Raw genomic sequence first — 23,142 nt, forward strand, 5'->3', positions numbered from 1 at the left:
GGACAGTGGGAGGAGAAACACGTCTACCCGACACGGCACTTTAAGGAATCAATCATCATGTACAGGAGGTACATTGATGATATCCTGATTATATGGGATGGGAGTGCAGAATCATTCATGGATTTTTTTAAACTTCTACAGATCAATAATTTTAATCTTTCATTCACTTGTAATTTAAACAACACATCCATTGAATTCCTGGACTTGATTTTAACTGGAGAACAAGGTACGATTTCCACCAAAAACTACATCAAATCTGTTGATAAGAACATTTATTTACACTATAAAAGCAATCACTCAAAAAGATGGAAAGATAATATACCTTATTCTCAATTCCACCGAATCAAGAGGAACTGTAGCCAAACTGGAGACTGTGAGGAACAATTGGGAATATATAGGAAAAGGTTTGAGGAGAAAAAATACCCCAAAGCGATTCTGGACAAAGCAATCAGTAAGACTAGGAATCTGGAGAGAGAAAATCTACTGACATACAAAGATAAGACAGAGAAGAAGGAGGCGGTTTCATTCATAACGACCTACAGCAACCATGAACATGCCATCAGAACTTCATTAAGAAACCACTGGCCCATACTCCTCATGGACCCCATTCTTAAGGAAATCCTCCCGATTCAACCAGAACTCGTTTTTCGGAAATCAAGAAACCTTAAAGACATCCTGGCACCAAGCATGTTACGGGAATTACCAACTGAAAATAACCTATTTACCTTACCCAAATGCACTGGATCCTATAAATGTGGACACTGCAATATTTGCAAATATCTCAACCCTAACAGAAAAACCTTTAGTACCACAGACGGCACCCAGGAGTTCAAAATCAAACAGTTTATGAATTGCAATATCACATCGGTAATATACTTAATAGAATGCACATGCCACAAAAAATATGTGGGAAAGACAAAAAGAACTCTTAAGATTAGAATACAAGAACACGTGAGGAGTATCAAGAATAAACTGGAAACTCATCTACTATATAGACATTTCAAACTTGAACACAACTCGAATCCGGAAGAGATGTCCTTCAAAGCCATCGAACATGTGACCAGTGGTGACAGAGGTGGAGACTTGGCTAAGAAACTCTCCCAAAGAGAAATGTTCTGGATTTTCCAACTAAAAACCACACATCCTCTCGGCTTCAATGAAGGATACGAAATTGCACCCTTTCTGTGATGAAGGCATCCGACAAGCTATCAATTATGGAAGTGTATAGTACATTTTATTTTATTTCACTCGGCACCCTGCACTTTTTGTTAAGATAGAATGTCATATATTCCCAATAAAAAACTGTTACCGTGTGAATAAGTCATTTCGCCAATGAATACAGTCACACCGCACTGGCACACGCCCAATCTCGTCCGATCTTGGAAGCTAAGCAGTGTTGGGCCCAATCAGTACCAAGTGGGTAACCACTCGAGAAGATTAGGTACTGTATAATGGATAGACCAGAAAAACTCGTAACAGTAATACCATAGGGGAATATTGACAAATGTATATTCATATTTCACAATACCGTATGTCACTATAATGATTTATACCAGTTTCTCTAATGTGTAATACTCCTTCATCTCCCTTTTAATTAATACACCGCTTAATCACATCCCTTACCCACTATTCCACGAGTTCCTAAAAGACCTTGTCCCAACAGAAACCCCCCTCTCACTTATCACATTCCTATCTAATCAGCAGTAGCTTTTCCATGTTTATTATATCCATGTAATTTCCTGTAATTTGCATATATTATGTAATATCACGTAATATATTTCACTATCCACCTAAAACATCCCTAATATACATATGCGATCAAATGACAGGTTCAAATAATATGTAATACTCTCTGTATAAATAGTACCAAGTTCTACAAATATCCAGAAATTAGTAATAGCATTAAATCAAATCCGGGTACAAATATATTTAATCATTTTCAATATGTTCTTTTTAGTCCACCACGTAACTAACATATTTCTTCTAAGAATAGTCATTTTAGCTCAGTACACGTACAAATACTAATATATGCGCTTTCGTTTGTTTTTATTCATCTGAGCTGCTTTTGCATCTCAAATGCAAGGATGTGTCTGATATCCAAGGACTTCGTAAAGATGGCGGCCGTATTAGCTGAAAAAGACACACAAAACCACTCCAAAGATGGCCACCGCATCATTGTAGTTTATAACTACAAATCACTATGGAGATGCAGCCACGCTAAGACCTCACACGCCCGCCCAGCCGGAAGAAGGGCAAAAGAAGTCCCACGCCCAACAGGAAGAAGGGCAAGAACCATCTAACCTGTGGACTCTTTTTCCGGAAGCAGCGCTCGATGCGCATGCGCATTGCGACAATAAGGACACAGGAAGTGGGGCGGAAGTGACGCGGAAAGCGTCTTCTACGAGTTTTATTATTTTTCTCCATATACAGTCTTCGTTTTATACTTTAGAAACTACAGTTAAACTTATTATAAATAGCTTAATCCATCTTGTATATTTATAACAAAATAATCTTTACAGAATCTTTAATGTCAATACTAACAGGAAGTGATGTCATAGACATTCTTCCCTAATCACTACTGCTATAAATAAGAGTGTTCACACACTAGTCCTCCACCCCTTGATGAAGTCTGAGGACGAAACGCGTTGGGTACACCTCCATTGACCCTCCATTTTCAAAGATAAGCATCACTTTTTTAACCTTAAGCATTTTTTATCAGTAGAAATTTGTTTTTACTGATTTTATGTGATTTAGGGTTTTAGCTTAAACTGCAGTATTTTATCTCTGTATTTCTATCATTTTTTATTGCTCTTATTATCCAGCCTTTTATCTACTTTTTTATCCCATTACCATACTTTGTATAAATAAATTTGTTACCACTTTTTTTGAAAACCGTATCCAGCTATATTCTTCATAGTTAATTCTAATTAGACATTGTAAGTCGCTGGTACCCCTATTCCCCCCTTCCATATATATATATATATATATATATATATATATATACACTGCTCAAAAAAATAAAGGGAACACTAAAATAACACATCCTAGATCTGAATGAATGAAATATTCTTATTAAATACTTTGTTTTTTATATAGTTGAATGTGCCGACAACAAAATCACACAAAAATTATCAATGGAAATCAAATTTATTAACCCACGGAGGTCTGGATTTGGAGTGACCCTCAAAATTAAAGTGGAAAAACACACTACAGGCTGATCCAACTTTGATGTAATGTCCTTAAAACAAGACAAAATGAGGCTCAGTAGTGTGTGTGGCCTCCACATGCCTGTATGACCTCCCTACAAAGCCTGGGCATGCTCCTGATGAGGTGGCGGATGGTCTCCTGAGGGATCTCCTCCCAGACCTGGACTAAAGCATCCGCCAACTCCTGGACAGTCTGTGGTGCAACGTAGCGTTAGTGGATGGAGCGAGACATGATGTCCCAGATGTGCTCAATTGGATTCAGGTCTGGGGAATGGGCGGGCGAGTCCATACCATCAATGCCTTCGTCTTGCAGGAACTGCTGACACACTGCAGCCACATGAGGTCTAGCATTGTCTTGCATTAGGAGGAACCCAGGGCCAACCACACCAGCATATGGTCTCACAAGGGGTCTGAGGATCTCATCTCAGTACCTAATGGCAGTCAGGCTACCTCTGGCAAGCACATGGAGGGCTGTGCGGCCCCCCAAAGAAATGCCACCCCACACCATTACTGACCCACTGCCAAACCGGTCATGCTGGAGGATGTTGCAGGCAGCAGAACGTTCTCCTCGGCGTCTCCAGACTCTGTCACATCTGTCACATGTGCTCAGTGAGAACCTGCTTTCATCTGTGAAGTGCACAGGGCGCCAGTGGCGAATTTGCCAATCTTGGTGTTCTCTGGCAAATGCCAAACGTCCTGCACGGTGTTGGGCTGTAAGCACAACCCCCACCTGTGGACGTCGGGCCCTCATACCACCCTCATGGAGTCTGTTTCTGATCGTTTGAGTAGACACATGCACATTTGTGGCTTGCTGGAGGTCATTTTGCAGGGCTCTGGCAGTGCTCCTCCTGTTCCTCCTTGCACAAAGGCGGAGGTAGCAGTCCTGCTGCTGGGTTGTTGCCCTCCTACGGCCTCCTCCACGTCTCCTGATGTACTGGCCTGTCTCCTGGTAGCGCCTCCATGCTCTGGACACTACGCTGACAGACACAGCAAACCTTCTTGCCACAGCTCGCTTTGATGTGCCATCCTGGATGAGCTGCACTAGCTGAGCCACTTGTGTAGGTTGTAGGGAGGTCATACAGGCACGTGGAGGCCACACACACTGCTGAGCCTCATTTTGACTTGTTTTAAGGACATTACAGCAAAGTTGGATCAGCATGTAGTGTGTTTTTCCACTTTAATTTTGAGGGTGACTCCAAATCCAGACCTCCATGGGTTAATAAATTTGATTTCCATTGATAATTTTTGTGTGATTTTGTTGTTAGCACATTCAACTATGTAAAGAACAAAGTATTTAATAAGAATATTTCATTCATTCAGATCTAGGATGTGTTATTTTAGTGTTCCCTTTATTTTTTTGAGTAGTGTGTATGTATATATATATATATATATATATATATATATATATATATATATTTCTCCCCCCCACCCCAATTCGGTATGTAATCCAAAAATTATAATGGGTTCATGAACAGAGTTATTGCTATAATCTGTTGCTGCTCTAATAATCCAATGGGTATATTTGAAACAAGTGATAAGTAAAATAACTTTCCTTTTCTGTTGCTGATTTAGTCAATTGTTCCGGAACAGAACAAGTGTTAGGAGCCAGGGCAGTGCCTCATTCCTGTTTGCATTTTGCTCATGTATTTGATTTTATATTTCTGTTTGCATGCCAGGATTTCTCATGTACTTTTTTAGAGTAGTGTTGTTGGCCGCCTGTGGTGAGTCTGTGTAATTGCAGCCTGTTTCCTATGTGTTCAGTCTCACCTGCCAATAATTAGGCCATTACCTTGTGCCTGGCTTCCACCTATCCTGATTGGGGCATGCTTCCTTTATTACTCAGCTGGCCCTGCATCCAGAGCTGGTGACAGAAGTAGGGTTTTGTACCTGTATGTTCTTGGTTATCTTCCTGCAAACCTGTTCCTGGTCCCTGTCAGCTCGTTGGAGATCCTGCCTGTGTTGTGCTGTGACCTGGAGACTTTGCCTGATAGATTCTTGACCAGATCTTGCCAGCCGGTGTTCAGGTTTTTGTGGAGTATCCACGCTAACAGTTCTTTGTTTATATTTTTATCTTTAACATCCCTGAGCACTGTTGCTCTCACTGTTTATTTGCTTATAACATCTAAAACCATTGTTAGTCTCATTATCACTCGTGCATTGGTGTTGCAGGGTTAGTTAGGTTTCCCCTTACTCACTCGCAGTCTCTGGTGGTGCCTTGTCATTTACTAAGATCTGGGGGGCATCGGAGTTTGGGCGGACCTAATTCTCCCATTCAAATGCGGCTGCTGTGGGCACAAGAACTTTAGCACTGCAGGCACCATCCAACCGCTAAGAGGGGTAACGGAGTCAGGGGTAGAGCACGAGTTGTTGCCAACCTCAAACCTAGCAGCAGTTCCAGGTACTCAATTCCTAACAGTATCACCAGCCATACAACAAAAAACAAAACTAAATAAAGTAGTTTTCTTTTTTTTGGAAGAACCCAGGCCAGTCCAGAACCCTGGCCAGTCCAGAATCCAGGCCAGTACAGAATCCAGGCCAGTACAGAATCCAGTCCAGAATTCAGTCTAGGATCCAGTCCAGAATTCAGTCCAGTCCAGAATCCAGTCCAGAATTCAGTCCAGTTCAGAATCTAGACCAGAATTCAGTCCAGTCCAGAATCTAGTCCATAATCCAGGCCAGCCTTGTTCAGTCCAGAATCCAGGCCTGCCTTGTCCTGTCCAGAATCCAGGCCTTCCTTGTCCAGTCCAGAATCCAGGCCAGCCTTGTCTTGTCTAGTTCAGAATCCAGTCTGGTCTAGTCCAGTCTTGTCTCTCTAGCCTGAAATCCTCCTGTGCCTAGTATGTAAGCCCTGCAAGCATCTCTCTCAGCTCTGAACTCTGCTTTCAGTGCCTTGAATCCAGAGCGGCTGGAAGTTTTGCAGCAATCCTTAAAGCAAATGCAAAATCTTCTAACCAACATTTTTCTTATCCTGCCTGAATTTATTGAGAGTTCATCTATCTCTAAGGAGACTCTAGCTCACAATATTGTGACAAGAGAATTCTCAGATTTTGTCGGTGAGAAAAGGTTTAAAAGTTTCCTGCGGCCCAGGCTCTCAGAGGAGGAACATCAGTGTCGCAGAAACTTGAATTTATGTCTATATTGTGGGGGTTCAGGCCACTATCTGCAGATCTGTGAGTTGCGCAAGCCAAAATGTGGTGACAAGTCCTGCCCTCTAGCCAAGTTGAGTCAGGGTTCAAGACCTACTCCTGTCTCTACTGTGGCAGAGGTGCTTGTCATGAAAACCACACAAAAAAGCACTCTGTCCTATAGTTGGGATCCTTGGGCTAGGGAGCTCCATTATAGATTCAGGAATCAAAGTAGAATGTTTCTCTCATCTTTTGCCTTTCCTGTTAAATCAGAGTTTCAAACCCCAGTATGGGAATCTCGGGGTCTAGGAGTGGTGACCGATGCTCAGGGTCTAGTAGCGGTGCCTGATGCTCAGGGTCTAGGAGCGGTGCCCGATGCTCAGGGTCCAAGAGGGGCATCAGATATAATGGTTCAGGTGTCAATCCCAGAAGGGGTCTCAGGAGCTGTTACCCCAGCTAGGGACTTGAAAGGCACAATCCCAGAAAGAGTATCTAAACTCATAGCTCCAGGAGGGAATTCGAGAAGCACAACCCCAGAAGGGATCTTTGAAGCAGTATACCCAGGTGGGGTCTCGAAAGGCACAGCCTCAGGAGGGATTCTTGAAGCCATTTCCCCTGGAGGGGTCTCAAGTGGCTTAGCCCCAGTAGGGGTCTTAGAGGCCATAACCCCAGAGAGGGAGTCCGATGGTCCGGCCCCAGAGAGGGAGTCCGATGGTCCGGCCCCAGAGAGGGAGTCCGATGGTCCGGCCCCAGAGAGGGAGTCCGATGCTCCGGCCCCAGAGAGGGAGTCCGATGGTCCGGCCCCAGAGAGGGAGTCCGGTGGTCCAGCCCCAGAGAGGGAGTCTGATGGTCCGGCCCCTGTGAAAAGGTCTGACATTCCGGCCTCTGTGAAAAGGTCTGACGTTCCAGCCTCTGTGAAAAGGTCTGACGTTCCGGCCTCTGTGAAAAGGTCCGATGATCCGGCCTCAGCGAGAGAGTCCGACGATCCGGCCCCAGCGAGAGAGTCTGAGGTGCTGACCCCGGAGGGGGTTCCCGAAGGTTACTGCCCCAGAGGGGGTTGCCAAAGGCCACTGCCCCGGAGGGGGTTCCTGAAGGCCACTGCCCCGGTGGGGTTTGGGAAGTCACATCCTCGAGTAAGGTCTTTAGTGACTTTGTCACAGTGAAGCACTCTAGCCAGTCAGCACAATAATCACAGCCTATTGCCATTGCTGCTGGATGTGCTTTCCTGTCTTCTCCCTACAGGAATTCTCCTAAAGTTTCAGTACCTAGGGGTAGGCATGTCCAAACTGCGGGCCTCCAGCTGTTGAGAAACTACACATCCCAGCATGCCCTGACACAGCTTTAGCATTCTCTGACAGCAAAACTGTGTCAGGGCATGCTGGGATATGTAGTTTTACAACAGCTGGAGGGCCGCAGATTGGACATGCCTGACCTAGGGGAATGGAACCAATCTATGGTCTGCTCTCAGATTCTGAAACTGATGAGATTTCTTATGTGCCTGGGAATTCTAGTAGGAAATAGAGATGAGCGCCTGAAATTTTTCGGGTTTTGTGTTTTGGTTTTGGGTTCGGTTCCGCGGCCGTGTTTTGGGTTCGACCGCGTTTTGGCAAAACCTCACCGAATTTTTTTTGTCGGATTCGGGTGTGTTTTGGATTCGGGTGTTTTTTTCAAAAAACCCTAAAAAACAGCTTAAATCATAGAATTTGGGGGTCATTTTGATCCCATATTATTATTAACCTCAAAAACCATAATTTCCACTCATTTTCAGTCTATTCTGAATACCTCACACCTCACAATATTATTTTTAGTCCTAAAATTTGCACCGAGGTCGCTGGATGACTAAGCTAAGCGACCCTAGTGGCCGACACAAACACCTGGCCCATCTAGGAGTGGCACTGCAGTGTCACGCAGGATGGCCCTTCCAAAAAACACTCCCCAAACAGCACATGATGCAAAGAAAAAAAGAGGTGCAATGAGGTAGCTGTGTGACTAAGCTCAGCGACCCAAGTGCCCGACACAAACACCTGGCCCATCTAGGAGTGGCACTGCAGTGTCACACAGGATGTCCCTTCCAAAAAACCCTCCCCAAACAGCACATGACGCAAAGAAAAAAAGAGGCGCAATGAGGTAGCTGTGTGAGTAAGATTAGCGACCCTAGTGGCCGACACAAACACCGGGCCCATCTAGGAGTGGCACTGCAGTGTCACGCAGGATGTCCCTTCCAAAAAACCCTCCCCAAACAGCACATGACGCAAAGAAAAATAAAAGAAAAAAGAGGTGCAAGATGGAATTGTCCTTGGGCCCTCCCACCCACCCTTATGTTGTATAAACAGGACATGCACACTTTAACCAACCCATCATTTCAGTGACAGGGTCTGCCACACGACTGTGACTGATATGACGGGTTGGTTTGGACCCCCACCAAAAAAGAAGCAATTAATCTCTCCTTGCACAAACTGGCTCTACAGAGGCAAGATGTCCACCTCATCATCATCCTCCGATATATCACCGTGTACATCCCCCTCCTCACAGATTATCAATTCGTCCCCACTGGAATCCACCATCTCAGCTCCCTGTGTACTTTGTGGAGGCAATTGCTGCTGGTCAATGTCTCCGCGGAGGAATTGATTATAATTCATTTTAATGAACATCATCTTCTCCACATTTTCTGGATGTAACCTCGTACGCCGATTGCTGACAAGGTGAGCGGCGGCACTAAACACTCTTTCGGAGTACACACTTGTGGGAGGGCAACTTAGGTAGAATAAAGCCAGTTTGTGCAAGGGCCTCCAAATTGCCTCTTTTTCCTGCCAGTATAAGTACGGACTGTGTGACGTGCCTACTTGGATGCGGTCACTCATATAATCCTCCACCATTCTTTCAATGTTGAGAGAATCATATGCAGTGACAGTAGACGACATGTCCGTAATCGTTGTCAGGTCCTTCAGTCCGGACCAGATGTCAGCATCAGCAGTCGCTCCAGACTGCCCTGCATCACCGCCAGCGGGTGGGCTCGGAATTCTGAGCCTTTTCCTCGCACCCCCAGTTGCGGGAGAATGTGAAGGAGGAGATGTTGACAGGTCGCGTTCCGCTTGACTTGACAATTTTGTCACCAGCAGGTCTTTGCACCCCAGCAGACTTGTGTCTGCCGGAAAGAGAGATCCAAGGTAGGTTTTAAATCTAGGATCGAGCACGGTGGCCAAAATGTAGTGCTCTGATTTCAACAGATTGACCACCCGTGAATCCTTGTTAAGCGAATTAAGGGCTGCATCCACAAGTCCCACATGCCTAGCGGAATCGCTCCCTTTTAGCTCCTTCTTCAATGCCTCCAGCTTCTTCTGCAAAAGCCTGATGAGGGGAATGACCTGACTCAGGCTGGCAGTGTCTGAACTGACTTCACGTGTGGCAAGTTCAAAGGGCATCAGAACCTTGCACAACGTTGAAATCATTCTCCACTGCACTTGAGACAGGTGCATTCCACCTCCTATATCGTGCTCAATTGTATAGGCTTGAATGGCCTTTTGCTGCTCCTCCAACCTCTGAAGCATATAGAGGGTTGAATTCCACCTCGTTACCACTTCTTGCTTCAGATGATGGCAGGGCAGGTTCAGTAGTTTTTGGTGGTGCTCCAGTCTTCTGTACGTGGTGCCTGTACGCCGAAAGTGTCCCGCAATTCTTCTGGCCACCGACAGCATCTCTTGCACGCCCCTGTCGTTTTTTAAAAAATTCTGCACCACCAAATTCAAGGTATGTGCAAAACATGGGACGTGCTGGAATTTGCCCATATTTAATGCACACACAATATTGCTGGCGTTGTCCGATGCCACAAATCCACAGGAGAGTCCAATTGGGGTAAGCCATTCTGCGATGATCTTCCTCAGTTGCCGTAAGAGGTTTTCAGCTGTGTGCGTATTCTGGAAAGCGGTGATACAAAGCGTAGCCTGCCTAGGAAAGAGTTGGCGTTTGCGAGATGCTGCTACTGGTGCCGCCGCTGCTGTTCTTGCGGCAGGAGTCCATACATCTACCCAGTGGGCTGTCACAGTCATATAGTCCTGACCCTGCCCTGCTCCACTTGTCCACATGTCCGTGGTTAAGTGGACATTGGGTACAACTGCATTTTTTAGGACACTGGTGAGTCTTTTTCTGACGTCCGTGTACATTCTCGGTATCGCCTGCCTACAGAAGTGGAACCTAGATGGTATTTGGTAACGGGGGCACACTGCCTCAATAAATTGTCTAGTTCCCTGTGAACTAACGGCGGATACCGGACGCACGTCTAACACCAACATAGTTGTCAAGGACTCAGTTATCCGCTTTGCAACAGGATGACTGCTGTGATATTTCATCTTCCTCGCAAAGGACTGTTGGACAGTCAATTGCTTACTGGAAGTAGTACAAGTGGGCTTACGACTTCCCCTCTGGGATGACCATCGACTCCCAGCAGCAACAACAGCAGCGCCAGCAGCAGTAGGCGTTACACGCAAGGATGCATCGGAGGAATCCCAGGCAGGAGAGGACTCGTCAGAATTGCCAGTGACATGGCCTGCAGGACTATTGGCATTCCTGGGGAAGGAGGAAATTGACACTGAGGGAGTTGGTGGGGTGGTTTGCGTGAGCTTGGTTACAAGAGGAAGGGATTTACTGGTCAGTGGACTGCTTCCGCTGTCGGCCCAAGTTTTTTAACTTGTCACTGACTTATTATGAATGCGCTGCAGGTGACGTATAAGGGAGGATGTTCCGAGGTGGTTAACGTCCTTACCCCTACTTATTACAGCTTGACAAAGGGAACACACGGCTTGACACCTGTTGTCCGCATTTCTGGTGAAATACTTCCACACCGAAGAGCTGATTTTTTTGGTATTTTCACCAGGCATGTCAACGGCCCTATTCCTCCCACGGACAACAGGTGTCTCCCCGGGTGCCTGACTTAAACAAACCACCTCACCATCAGAATCCTCCTGGTCAATTTCCTCCCCAGCGCCAGCAACACCCATATCCTCCTCATCCTGGTGTACTTCAACACTGACATCTTCAATCTGACTATCAGGAACTGGACTGCGGGTGCTCCTTCCAGCACTTGCAGGGGGCGTGCAAATGGTGGAAGGCGCATGCTCTTCACGTCCAGTGTTGGGAAGGTCAGGCATCGCAACCGACACAATTGGACTCTCCTTGTGGATTTGGGATTTCGAAGAACGCACAGTTCTTTGCGGTGCTACTGCTTTTGCCAGCTTGAGTCTTTTCATTTTTCTAGCGAGAGGCTGAGTGCCTCCATCCTCATGTGAAGCTGAACCACTAGCCATGAACATAGGCCAGGGCCTCAGCCGTTCCTTGCCACTCCGTGTGGTAAATGGCATATTGGCAAGTTTACGCTTCTCCTCCGACAATTTTATTTTAGGTTTTGGAGTCCTTTTTTTACTGATATTTGGTGTTTTGGATTTGACATGCTCTGTACTATGACATTGGGCATCGGCCTTGGCAGACGACGTTGCTGGCATTTCATCGTCTCGGCCATGACTAGTGGCAGCAGCTTCAGCACGAGGTGGAAGTGGATCTTGATCTTTCCCTAATTTTGGAACCTCAACATTTTTGTTCTCCATATTTTAATAGGCACAACTAAAAGGCACCTCAGGTAAACAATGGAGATGGATGGATACTAGTATACAATTATGGATGGACTGCCGAGTGCCGACACAGAGGTAGCTACAGCCGTGGACTACCGTACTGTACTGTGTCTGCTGCTAATATAGACTGGTTGATAAAGAGATGTAGTAGTAGTATGTATGTATAAAGAAGAAAGAAAAAAAACCACGGGTAGGTGGTATACAATTATGGACGGACTGCCGAGTGCCGACACAGAGGTAGCTACAGCCGTGGACTACCGTACTGTACTGTGTCTGCTGCTAATATAGACTGGTTGATAAAGAGATGTAGTAGTAGTATGTATGTATAAAGAAGAAAGAAAAAAAAACCACGGGTAGGTGGTATACAATTATGGACGGACTGCCCAGTGCCGACACAGAGGTAGCTACAGCCGTGGACTACCGTACTGTACTGTGTCTGCTGCTAATATAGACTGGTTGATAAAGAGATGTAGTAGTAGTATGTATGTATAAAGAAGAAAGAAAAAAAAACCACGGGTAGGTGGTATACAATTATGGACGGACTGCCCAGTGCCGACACAGAGGTAGCTACAGCCGTGGACTACCGTACTGTACTGTGTCTGCTGCTAATATAGACTGGTTGATAAAGAGATGTAGTAGTAGTATGTATGTATAAAGAAGAAAGAAAAAAAAACCACGGGTAGGTGGTATACAATTATGGACGGACTGCCCAGTGCCGACACAGAGGTAGCTACAGCCGTGGACTACCGTACTGTACTGTGTCTGCTGCTAATATAGACTGGTTGATAAAGAGATGTAGTAGTAGTATGTATGTATAAAGAAGAAAGAAAAAAAAACCACGGGTAGGTGGTATACAATTATGGACGGACTGCCCAGTGCCGACACAGAGGTAGCTACAGCCGTGGACTACCGTACTGTACTGTGTCTGCTGCTAATATAGACTGGTTGATAAAGAGATGTAGTAGTAGTATGTATGTATAAAGAAGAAAGAAAAAAAAACCACGGGTAGGTGGTATACAATTATGGACGGACTGCCCAGTGCCGACACAGAGGTAGCTACAGCCGTGGACTACCGTACTGTACTGTGTCTGCTGCTAATATAGACTGGTTGATAAAGAGATGTAGTAGTAGTAGTATGTATGTATAAAGAAGAAAGAAAAAAAAACCACGGGTAGGTGGTATACAATTATGGACGGACTGCCCAGTGCCGACACAGAGGTAGCTACAGCCGTGGACTACCGTACTGTACTGTGTCTGCTGCTAATATAGACTGGTTGATAAAGAGATGTAGTAGTAGTATGTATGTATAAAGAAGAAAGAAAAAAAAACCACGGGTAGGTGGTATACAATTATGGACGGACTGCCCAGTGCCGACACAGAGGTAGCTACAGCCGTGGACTACCGTACTGTACTGTGTCTGCTGCTAATATAGGGGGTAATTCCAAGTTGATCGCAGCAGGAATTTTTTTAGCAGTTGGGCAAAACCATGTGCACTGCAGGGGAGGCAGATATAACATGTCCAGAGAGAGTTAGATTTGGGTGTGGTGTGTTCAATCTGCAAACTAATTTGCAGTCTATAAAAATAAAGCAGCCAGTATTACCCTGCACAGAAACAAAATAACCCACCCAAATCTAACTCTCTCTGCACATGTTATATCTGCCTCCCCTGCAGTGCACATGGTTTTGGCCAACTGCTATAAAATTTCCTGCTGCGATCAACTTGGAATTACCCCCATAGACTGGTTGATAAAGAGATGTAGTAGTAGTAGTATGTATGTATAAAGAAGAAAGAAAAAAAAACCACGGGTAGGTGGTATACAATTATGGATGGACTGCCGAGTGCCGACACAGAGGTAGCTACAGCCGTGGACTACCGTACTGTACTGTGTCTGCTGCTAATATAGACTGGTTGATAAAGAGATGTAGTAGTAGTATGTATGTATAAAGAAGAAAGAAAAAAAAAACACGGGTAGGTGGTATACAATTATGGACGGACTGCCGAGTGCCGACACAGAGGTAGCTACAGCCGTGAACTACCGTACTGTGTCTGCTGCGACTGGATGATAAATAATGATATAAAAAATATATATATATCACTACTGCAGCCGGACAGGTATATATTATATAATGACGGACCTGCTGGACACTGTCTGTCAGCAGAATGAGTTTTTTATAGAATAAAAAAAAAAACACCACACAAGTGAAGTCACACGACGAGTGTTTAACTTTTTCAGGCAATCACAATATAGTATACTATACTACTAACTATACTGGTGGTCAGTGTGGTCAGGTCACTGGTCAGTCACACTGGCAGTGGCACTCCTGCAGCAAAAGTGTGCACTGTTTAATTTTAATAATAATATGTACTCCTGGCTCCTGCTATAACCTATAACTGGCACTGCAGTGCTCCCCAGTCTCCCCCACAATTATAAGATGTGTGAGCTGAGCACAGTCAGATACGAGTGTTTAACTTTTTCAGGCAATCACAATATAGTATACTATACTACTAACTATACTGGTGGTCAGTGTGGTCAGGTCACTGGTCAGTCACACTGGCAGTGGCACTCCTGCAGCAAAAGTGTGCACTGTTTAATTTTAATAATAATATGTACTCCTGGCTCCTGCTATAACCTATAACTGGCACTGCAGTGCTCCCCAGTCTCCCCCACAATTATAAGATGTGTGAGCTGAGCACAGTCAGATATATACATAGATGATGCAGCACACTGGGCTGAGCAGTGCACACAGATATGGTATGTGACTGAGTCACTGTGTATCGTTTTTTTCAGGCAGAGAACGGATATATTAAATAAAACTGCACTGTCTGGTGGTCACTGTGGTCAGTCACTAGTAAACTCTGCACTCTCTACAGTTCTACAGTACTCCTAAGCTCCAGTAAATCAGGTCAATCTCTCTCTCTCTCTCTTCTAATCTAAATGGAGAGGACGCCAGCCACGTCCTCTCCCTATCAATCTCAATGCACGTGTGAAAATGGCGGCGACGCGCGGCTCCTTATATAGAATCCGAGTCTCGCGAGAATCCGACAGCGTCATGATGACGTTCGGGCGCGCTCGGGTTAACCGAGCAAGGCGGGAAGATCCGAGTCGCTCGGACCCGTGAAAAAAAACATGAAGTTCGTGCGGGTTCGGATTCAGAGAAACCGAACCCGCTCATCTCTAGTAGGAAAGGGAAGAATCATCTGACTGCTCGACCTATATATTTTAAAGACGTTTTTGAGCCAGAGATTTCTTCCTTTCCTGGTGTCTCCAAGCAAGCACAGGGGAAAAATAAAAATAAATAATTGCTGACTCTTGCCTTGCCTTACGCTAACAGTTCTTTGTTTATATTTTTATCCTTACCATTCCTGAGCATTGTTGCTTTCACTGTTTATTTGCTTATAACATCTAAAACAATTGTTGGTCTCATTATCACTCGTGCATTGGTGTTGCAGGGTTAGTTAGGTTTCCCCTTACTCACTCGCAGTCTCTGGTGGTACCTTGTCACTTACTAAGACCGGGGGGCATCGGAGTTTGGGCAGACCTAATTTGCCCATTCAAACATGGCTGCCGTGGGCACAAGAACTTTAGCACTGCAGGCACCATCTGACCACTAAGAGGGATAACTGAGTCAGGGGTAGAGCACGAGTTGCTGCCAACCTCAAACCTAGCTGCAGCTTTACTGGTGAGTACTGGAACTTCCCAGTGGTAGCATACTCCCCTGAGTTCCAGGTACTCAATTCTTAACAGCAAGCTTGTGGAGAGGTGTTAGAATCCAATTCCTATTGTGTAGGTGTGAAAAGTCTCAGTGTGAGGGGCCTTTGAAGTAGATTTCTTGTGGGGGTAGTGATATTTTTTTGTCCTGGGGAATGGCTGGGATCCTGCAATTTGAAATGGTGACCCTTCAGCCATTCAGAGCCTGAATATACTGATATTAGTTGAAAAATGCAAGAAGTCAGAGTTATTTGTTGCTCAGAGAACAGAGGTGGATGGTGTCTAACTGAGGGGCTGGATGGAGCCAAATATAGGTTGTAGTCCACAGTACCTTGTCTTGGATGTCCAATGCAGAGCACAGCAGATTCCAAACTGAAGGACTTCTCAGTGCAGAGTTGCAGAGGATTCAATCTAGTGTATAGCTCAGCGCTGGAATGCAATCCATTGGTTATGATGAGATGTCCGCGTAGAGTAGTACAAGGTAAAGGTAAGTCCTTGGATATTTATGATGATTCATAGGTCAGTTGTGGCAAATTTAAGCTGTTTTATGGAGATGATAAGGAGCATGCAAAAGCTGAGGCAGCCATTTTGGGTGCCAGGAAGTATTAAGTATTAGATGCTGATTTATCACCATCTTTATCTGAGGATGCCGATGTGAGGTGATAAAATCACCCAAACTCGCGATATTGATGACACATGCACAGCATCTATTCATGGGGGACAGAGGTTCTAGGAACATGCCAGCAGCTCACAGAGCACTGGGCATGCCCCCATAGTGACGGAAAACAGGGGTGTGGCTCATGATTGCAGCACTCCCGCAAAGCCATGCTCCTTTTCCTATAGACCATGCCCCCTTTTTGTCCGCTCCCCATCTCCCGATTTGGAAGGTATGCCTTAATACGTTCAGGTCAGTGGCGGAACTACCAAAAATGCATTGCACGGGGCCCGCAGTAGTGAAAGGGTCCACAGCCACGGACATCAGCAGTACTAATAATGAGTTTGATTGACTCATTACAGTACAGAACAGGTGGGCCTGTACAGATGTAGGAGGCTGTTCAGGCCAAAGGAGAGAATGAGGCCTCCCCTTATTTGACAGCCCGTCTTCAGCTGTAACCTGCCTCCCTATGCCTCCCATTCTAAGGACTAGGCCAGCCCACTTCCCTTTTAAACAGTCCCATGATCCTCCCCTCCTCACTCTGTCACCCAGCAGCTCTCCACTCCCACATCCTCTGTCCACGCACTCGTGGACCCCCTCCCCCTAGCCGTTATATACATGCTGGTCTCCTCAGCTGTAGGAAGCAGCCGCGGATCCCCGATCCTCTGTCGGGTCTACCCAGCTGTTATATTCTATACATAGAGCAGATTGAATAGAGCTCCAAGAGCTGCAAGGGCTAAAGGGACATTGATGTGGACACAGCTGGTGGGTAGATGCAGTGTCTGCACCGCCTGTGGCTCTGTGATATGTCCCAAGTGCTGTTTGTGAAGAGCGGACTGTTCAGTGAGTTAACTTTCCACCTTTCTATGACATGAACTGGGCACCTGGGGATGGAAAATGCGGACTGCAGGCAGGAGGTGGGTACCAGGGCATGGAGACTGCAGGCTGCTAGCAGGAGCTGGGTACAGGGGGATGGAGGCTGTGGGCAGGAGCTGGACACAGTTTGCTGCAGACTCTGGCCACTGAGCTGGGGGCAGTGGGTATACAGTGGAAAGGGATCTGAAAAGTGTAAAACCCAGCTTGGGATGTGATTTAGGAGCTGTATGCCATCTGAGGATGGCGTACAGTTACTAGAGATGAACGGGCTCGGTTCTCAGAGAACCGAACCCCCCCCCGAACTTCACAATCTGAGTTGGGAACTGAGTCCAGCTTGGGACTTCCCACCAGACTCGGATTCCAGAACGCGGCAAAAGTCATCATCCCGCTGTCGGATTCTCATGGGTGCCGCGCGTCACAGCCATTTTCACTCCAAACTTGGAGAGTGAGGGAGACGGACCTCCTTCTCTCTCTGTGGGTGATGGCGTCAGGTGGGGTCAGTGTGTGCTCTCTGGGAGTGCTGTCCTGTCACTGTTGTGTCCCTGTGAACTTAGGGCTGCTGTCACTGGTGTTTCATGTGCTGTTAGGGGTGCTGCAGCTGTACATGGGTGTTGCAGTCCTGTAATCTGTGACAATACAGGGGTGCTGGTCCTGTCTTGTATTCTGTAAAAATTCAGGGGTGCTGTAAAAATAAATGTACACTGGCACTGTCTTGTATGCTGTAAAAATTCAGGGGTGTAGTGAAATTAAAAGTACATTGCCCCTGTCTTGTAAAATTACAGGGATGCTGTGAAAATAAATGGGCACTGTTCTGTGTGCTGTAATAATAAAGGGGTGCTGTCCTGTGAAATGGAGAACAAAAATGTGGAGGAAAAAATAGTAAAAGATCAGGAACCACTTCCAGTTCCTAGTACTAGTGCTGAACCTGCTGCTGCCACCAGTCATGACATTGACGATGCAATTCCATCAATGTCGTCTGCTAAGGCCAATTGCCAATGTCATAGAGGGCATGTAAAATCCAAGAAGCAGATATTAATAATCAGTAAATAAAAGAAATGATCTGATGAGAAACGTAAAATTGGCAATATGCCATTCACGACACAAAGTGGCAAGGAAAGGCTAAGGCCTTGGCCTATGTTAATGACCGACGGTTCAGCTTCTCATGAGGATGGAAATCCTCCTCCCTCTCAAAAAATTAAAAAATGAAGCTTGTTAAAGCACAGGAAAAAACAACTGTGCGTTCAGAGATATCACAAATCCCCAAGGAGAGTCCAAGTTTGTCCGCGGTTGCGATGTCTAGGCCTGACCTTTCCAAGACTTTATGGAAGAGGAGGCTCCTACCACCATTTACACGCCCCCTGCAAGTGCTGGGAGGAGTACCGCCAGTCCAGTTGCTGATATTGAGATTGAGGATGTAGAAGTACACCAGGATGAGGAGGATATTGGTGTTGCTGGCGCTGAGGAGGAAGTTGACGATGAGGATTCTGATGGTGATGTGGATTGTTTGAATAAGGCACCAGTGGAGACAGCTGTTGTCCATGGGACGAAATAGCCCACTGTCATGCCTGGCCAAAACACCTAAAAAGCCACCTATTCGGTGTGGAATTATTTCTCCACGAATCCGGACAACAGGTGTCAAGCCATGTATTGCCTTTGTCAATCCATAATAAGTAGGGGCATTAACCACCTAGGAATGTCCCTTATACGTCACCTGCAGCACATTCATCATAAGTCATTGTCAAGTTCAGAAACTTTGAGCAGTCCACTGACACCTAAATCCCTTCTTCCTGTTGTACTCAAGCACCTGCAATCCACACCACCAACTCCCTCAATGCTAATTTCCTCCTCAGTCAGGAACGTAAGTAGTCCATGTCACTGGCATGACTGACGAGTCCTCTCCTATCCGGGATTCCTCCGGAGGATCCTTGAGTGGTACGTCTACTGCTGCTGCCGCTGCTGCTGGGAGTCAGTCGTCATGCCAGAGAGGAATTCGGAAGACCATTTGTTCTACTTCAACTAAGCAATTGACTGTCAAACAGTCCTTTGTGAGGAAGATGAAATATGACAGCAGTCACCCTGTTGCAAAGCGGACTACTGAGGCCATAACAACTATGCTGGTGTTAGACGTGCATCTGGTATCCGCAATTAGTGCAGTAGGATTTAAACAGTTGATGTTTGTACTGTGTCCCCGGTACCAAATCCCATCTAGATTCCACTTCACTAGGCAAGCGATTCCTTGACTGTACAGGGACATTAAGAAAAGTGTCCTGAAAAATGCGGTTGTACCCACTGTCCACTTAACCATGGACATGTGGACAAGTGGAGCAGGGCAGACTAAGGACTACAAGTCTGTGACAGCTCACTGGGTAGATGTATTGCCTCCTGCAGCAACAGCAGCAGCGGCACCAGCATCTCACAAATGCCAACTGGTTCCTAGGCAGGCTACGCTGTGTATCACTGGTTTCCGTAAGAGGCATACCGCTGACAACCTCTTACGGAAACTGAGGGACATCATCGCACTATCGCACAATGGCTTACCCCACTTAGACTCTCTTGGGGATTTGTGATATCTGACAATGCCACCAATATTGTGCGTGCTTTTTTGGTTTTAAGGTTCTCTGTTTGATGGACAGCTCTGAGGATTCCATTTGGTCGTATGACATTCTAAAAAAGTGAGTGGTATCTCAGAGCCTTATTAGTTAAATTGTAGATTTTTTGTTTCACCTTTTTGCTTGGTAAATAAGTATATTACCACAAGGTGGCACTCATAACCTTTTTTGCACATTAAGCACTTTAGCACTTTTTTTGCATGCAAGCACAGAGTCACTTTATATTATGAAGTGCACTTTATTGATCTATTGTCTCCATCCTCTACTTATGTGAAATATCACACAATGTCTGAACGACTGTGGGAGGAGGACATAAGGAAGACTTTATAAAGACAGTAATACAAGTTAATATTCTTCTGTCTGGTACGCATATTTGATTGTCACTGTTGGATAGTATGAACATTTTAAACTGGTCTTATCGGAAATTTGACTAACTTGAAATCTGGTTGCTGCCACTATATATATTTGGAGTGTTTTATATATACGATTGGCTAGCCACGAACAAGTGGACACAGTTTATTGCACTTTGTTTATTTATCTGTTTATTCATTGAATTACAAGGTTCTAGCGCTAATTGCACCACACACACACACACACACACACACACACACACACACACACACACACACACACACATATATATATATATATATATATATATTAGGACTTTAATTACCTACCGGTAAATCCTTTTCTCGTAGTCCGTAGAGGATGCTGGGGTTCCATTTAGTACCATGGAGTATAGATGCGTCCCTTGGGAGCCATGGGCACTTTAAGAGTTTAATAGTGTGGGCTGGCTCCTCCCTCTATGCCCCTCCTACCAGACTCAGTCTAGAAACTGTGCACGAGGAGACGGACATACTTCGAGGGAAGGAAATACACAGATAGTGGTGAGATTCACACCAGCTCACACATATCAAAAGGTAAGCCAAGCTAACCAACGTGAAACGATTCAGCAATGGCTGAATAACAGTACTTAACCAAGTAATAATGCAGTACTGAACAAGTAACAATGCAGTACTTAACTAAGTAACAATGCAGGAAAGCAAAGCGCTGGGTGGGCACCCAGCATCCTCTACGGACCACAAGAAAAGGAAAAGGTAATTAAAATCCTATTTTCTCTTATGTCCTAGAGGATGCTGGGGTTCCATTTAGTACCATGGGGATATACCAAAGCTCCCAGTACGGGAGGGAGAGCGCGGAGGCTCCTGCAGAACAGATTAACCAAACTGAAGGTCCTCAGAAGTTGAGGTATCGAACTTGTAGGACTTAGCAAATGTGTCCGACCCTGACCAAGTATTTGCCCGGCAAAGCTGCAAAGCTGAGACACCCCGGGCAGCCACCCAGGAAGAACCCACTTTATGGGTAGAGTGGGCCTTAACAGAATTTGGAAATGGCAAGCCTGCTGTAGAATAACCATGCAGGATAGTGAACCTAATCCAGCGAGAAATCGTCTGCTTAGAAGCAGGACACCCAACCTTGTTGGGAGCATAGAGGACAAACAGAGCGTCCGACTTCCTGTGACGAGAAGTCCTCTTCACATAAATCCTCAAAGCCCTCACAACATCCAAGGACTTTGATGTGACTGAGGAGTCAGTAGCCACTGGCACCACCAGGGATGTGCAGGCAGTGGAGGCAGGAGAGGCAGTGCCTTCCCTGTCATAATGATTAAAATAATAAAAATAATATATTTATAACTAGTGATGAGCGGGTTCGGTTTCTCGGAAACCGAACCCCCCCGAACTTCACCCTTTTTACACGGGTCCGAGCCATACTCGGATTCTCCCGTATGGCTCGGGTAACCCGAGCGCGCCCGAACATCATCATCCCGCTGTCGGATTCTCGCGAGATTCGGATTCTATATAAGCAGCCGCGCGTCGCCGCCATTTTCACTCGTGCATTGGAAATGTTAGGGAGAGGACGTGGCTGGCGTCCTCTCCGTTATTGTTGAACTTGATTGTGCACTATTGCTTAATTGTGGGGAGGGCTGGGGAGCAGCTGTATAATATAGGAGGAGTACAGTGCAGAGTTTTGCTGATCAGTGACCACCAGTTATCCGTTCTCTGCCTGAAAAAAACGCTTCATATCTGTGCTCAGTGTGCTGCATATATCTGTGCTCACACTGCTTAATTGTGGGGAGGGCTGGGGAGCAGCTGTATAATATAGTAGGAGTACAGTGCAGAGTTTTGCTGATCAGTGACCACCAGTTTTATCCGTTCCCTGCCTGAAAAAAACGCTCCATATCTGTGCTCCGTGTGCTGCATATATCTGTGCTCACACTGCTTAATTGTGGGGACTGGGGAGCAGCTGTATTATATAGCAGGAGTACAGTGCAGAGTTTTGCTGACAGTGACCACCAGTATACGTTGTCTGCCTGAAAAACACTCCATATCTGTGCTCAGTGTGCTGCTTTATTGTGGGGACTGGGGACCACCAGTATAATATTATATAGGAGGAGTACAGTGCAGAGTTTTGCTGACCAGTGACCACCAGTATATAATATATAGCATTACGGTACAGTAGGCCACTGCTGTACCTACCTCTGTGTCGTCATTAAGTATACTATCCATCTACATTCTATACCTGTGGTGCATTTTAGTTTTGCAGTTTGCTGACACAGTGACCACTAGTATACTATATATAGCAGTACGGTACGGAAGGCCACTGCTGTACCTACCTCTGTGTCGTCATTAAGTATACTATCCATCTACATTCTATACCTGTGGTGCATTTTAGTTTTGCAGTTTGCTGACACAGTGACCACCAGTATACTATATATAGCAGTACGGTACGGAAGGCCACTGCTGTACCTACCTCTGTGTCGTCATTAAGTATACTATCCATCTACATTCTATACCTGTGGTGCATTTTAGTTTTGCAGTTTGCTGACACAGTGACCACCAGTATACTATATATAGCAGTACGGTACGGAAGGCCACTGCTGTACCTACCTCTGTGTCGTCATTAAGTATACTATCCATCTACATTCTATACCTGTGGTGCATTTTAGTTTTGCAGTTTGCTGACACAGTGACCACCAGTATACTATATATAGCAGTACGGTAAGGAAGGCCACTGCTCTACCTACCTCTGTGTCGTCATTAAGTATACTATCCATCTACATTCTATACCTGTGGTGCATTTTAGTTTTGCAGTTTGCTGACACAGTGACCACCAGTATACTATATATAGCAGTACGGTACGGAAGGCCACTGCTCTACCTACCTCTGTGTCGTCATTAAGTATACTATCCATCTACATTCTATACCTGTGGTGCATTTTAGTTTTGCAGTTTGCTGACACAGTGACCACCAGTATATATAGCAGTACGGTACGGAAG

General features: G+C 45.6%; 1 pseudogene; it reads left to right on the forward strand.

Annotated features, from left to right (window-relative positions):
* The first annotated feature begins 1,334 nt into the window (after positions 1–1,334).
* Positions 1,335–1,453, forward strand: LOC134951693 (5S ribosomal RNA; annotated as a pseudogene).
* Positions 1,454–23,142: the final 21,689 nt, after the last annotated feature.

This window comes from Pseudophryne corroboree, chromosome 8, assembly GCF_028390025.1.
Source record: "Pseudophryne corroboree isolate aPseCor3 chromosome 8, aPseCor3.hap2, whole genome shotgun sequence".
Classification (NCBI taxonomy): Eukaryota; Metazoa; Chordata; class Amphibia; order Anura; family Myobatrachidae; genus Pseudophryne; species Pseudophryne corroboree.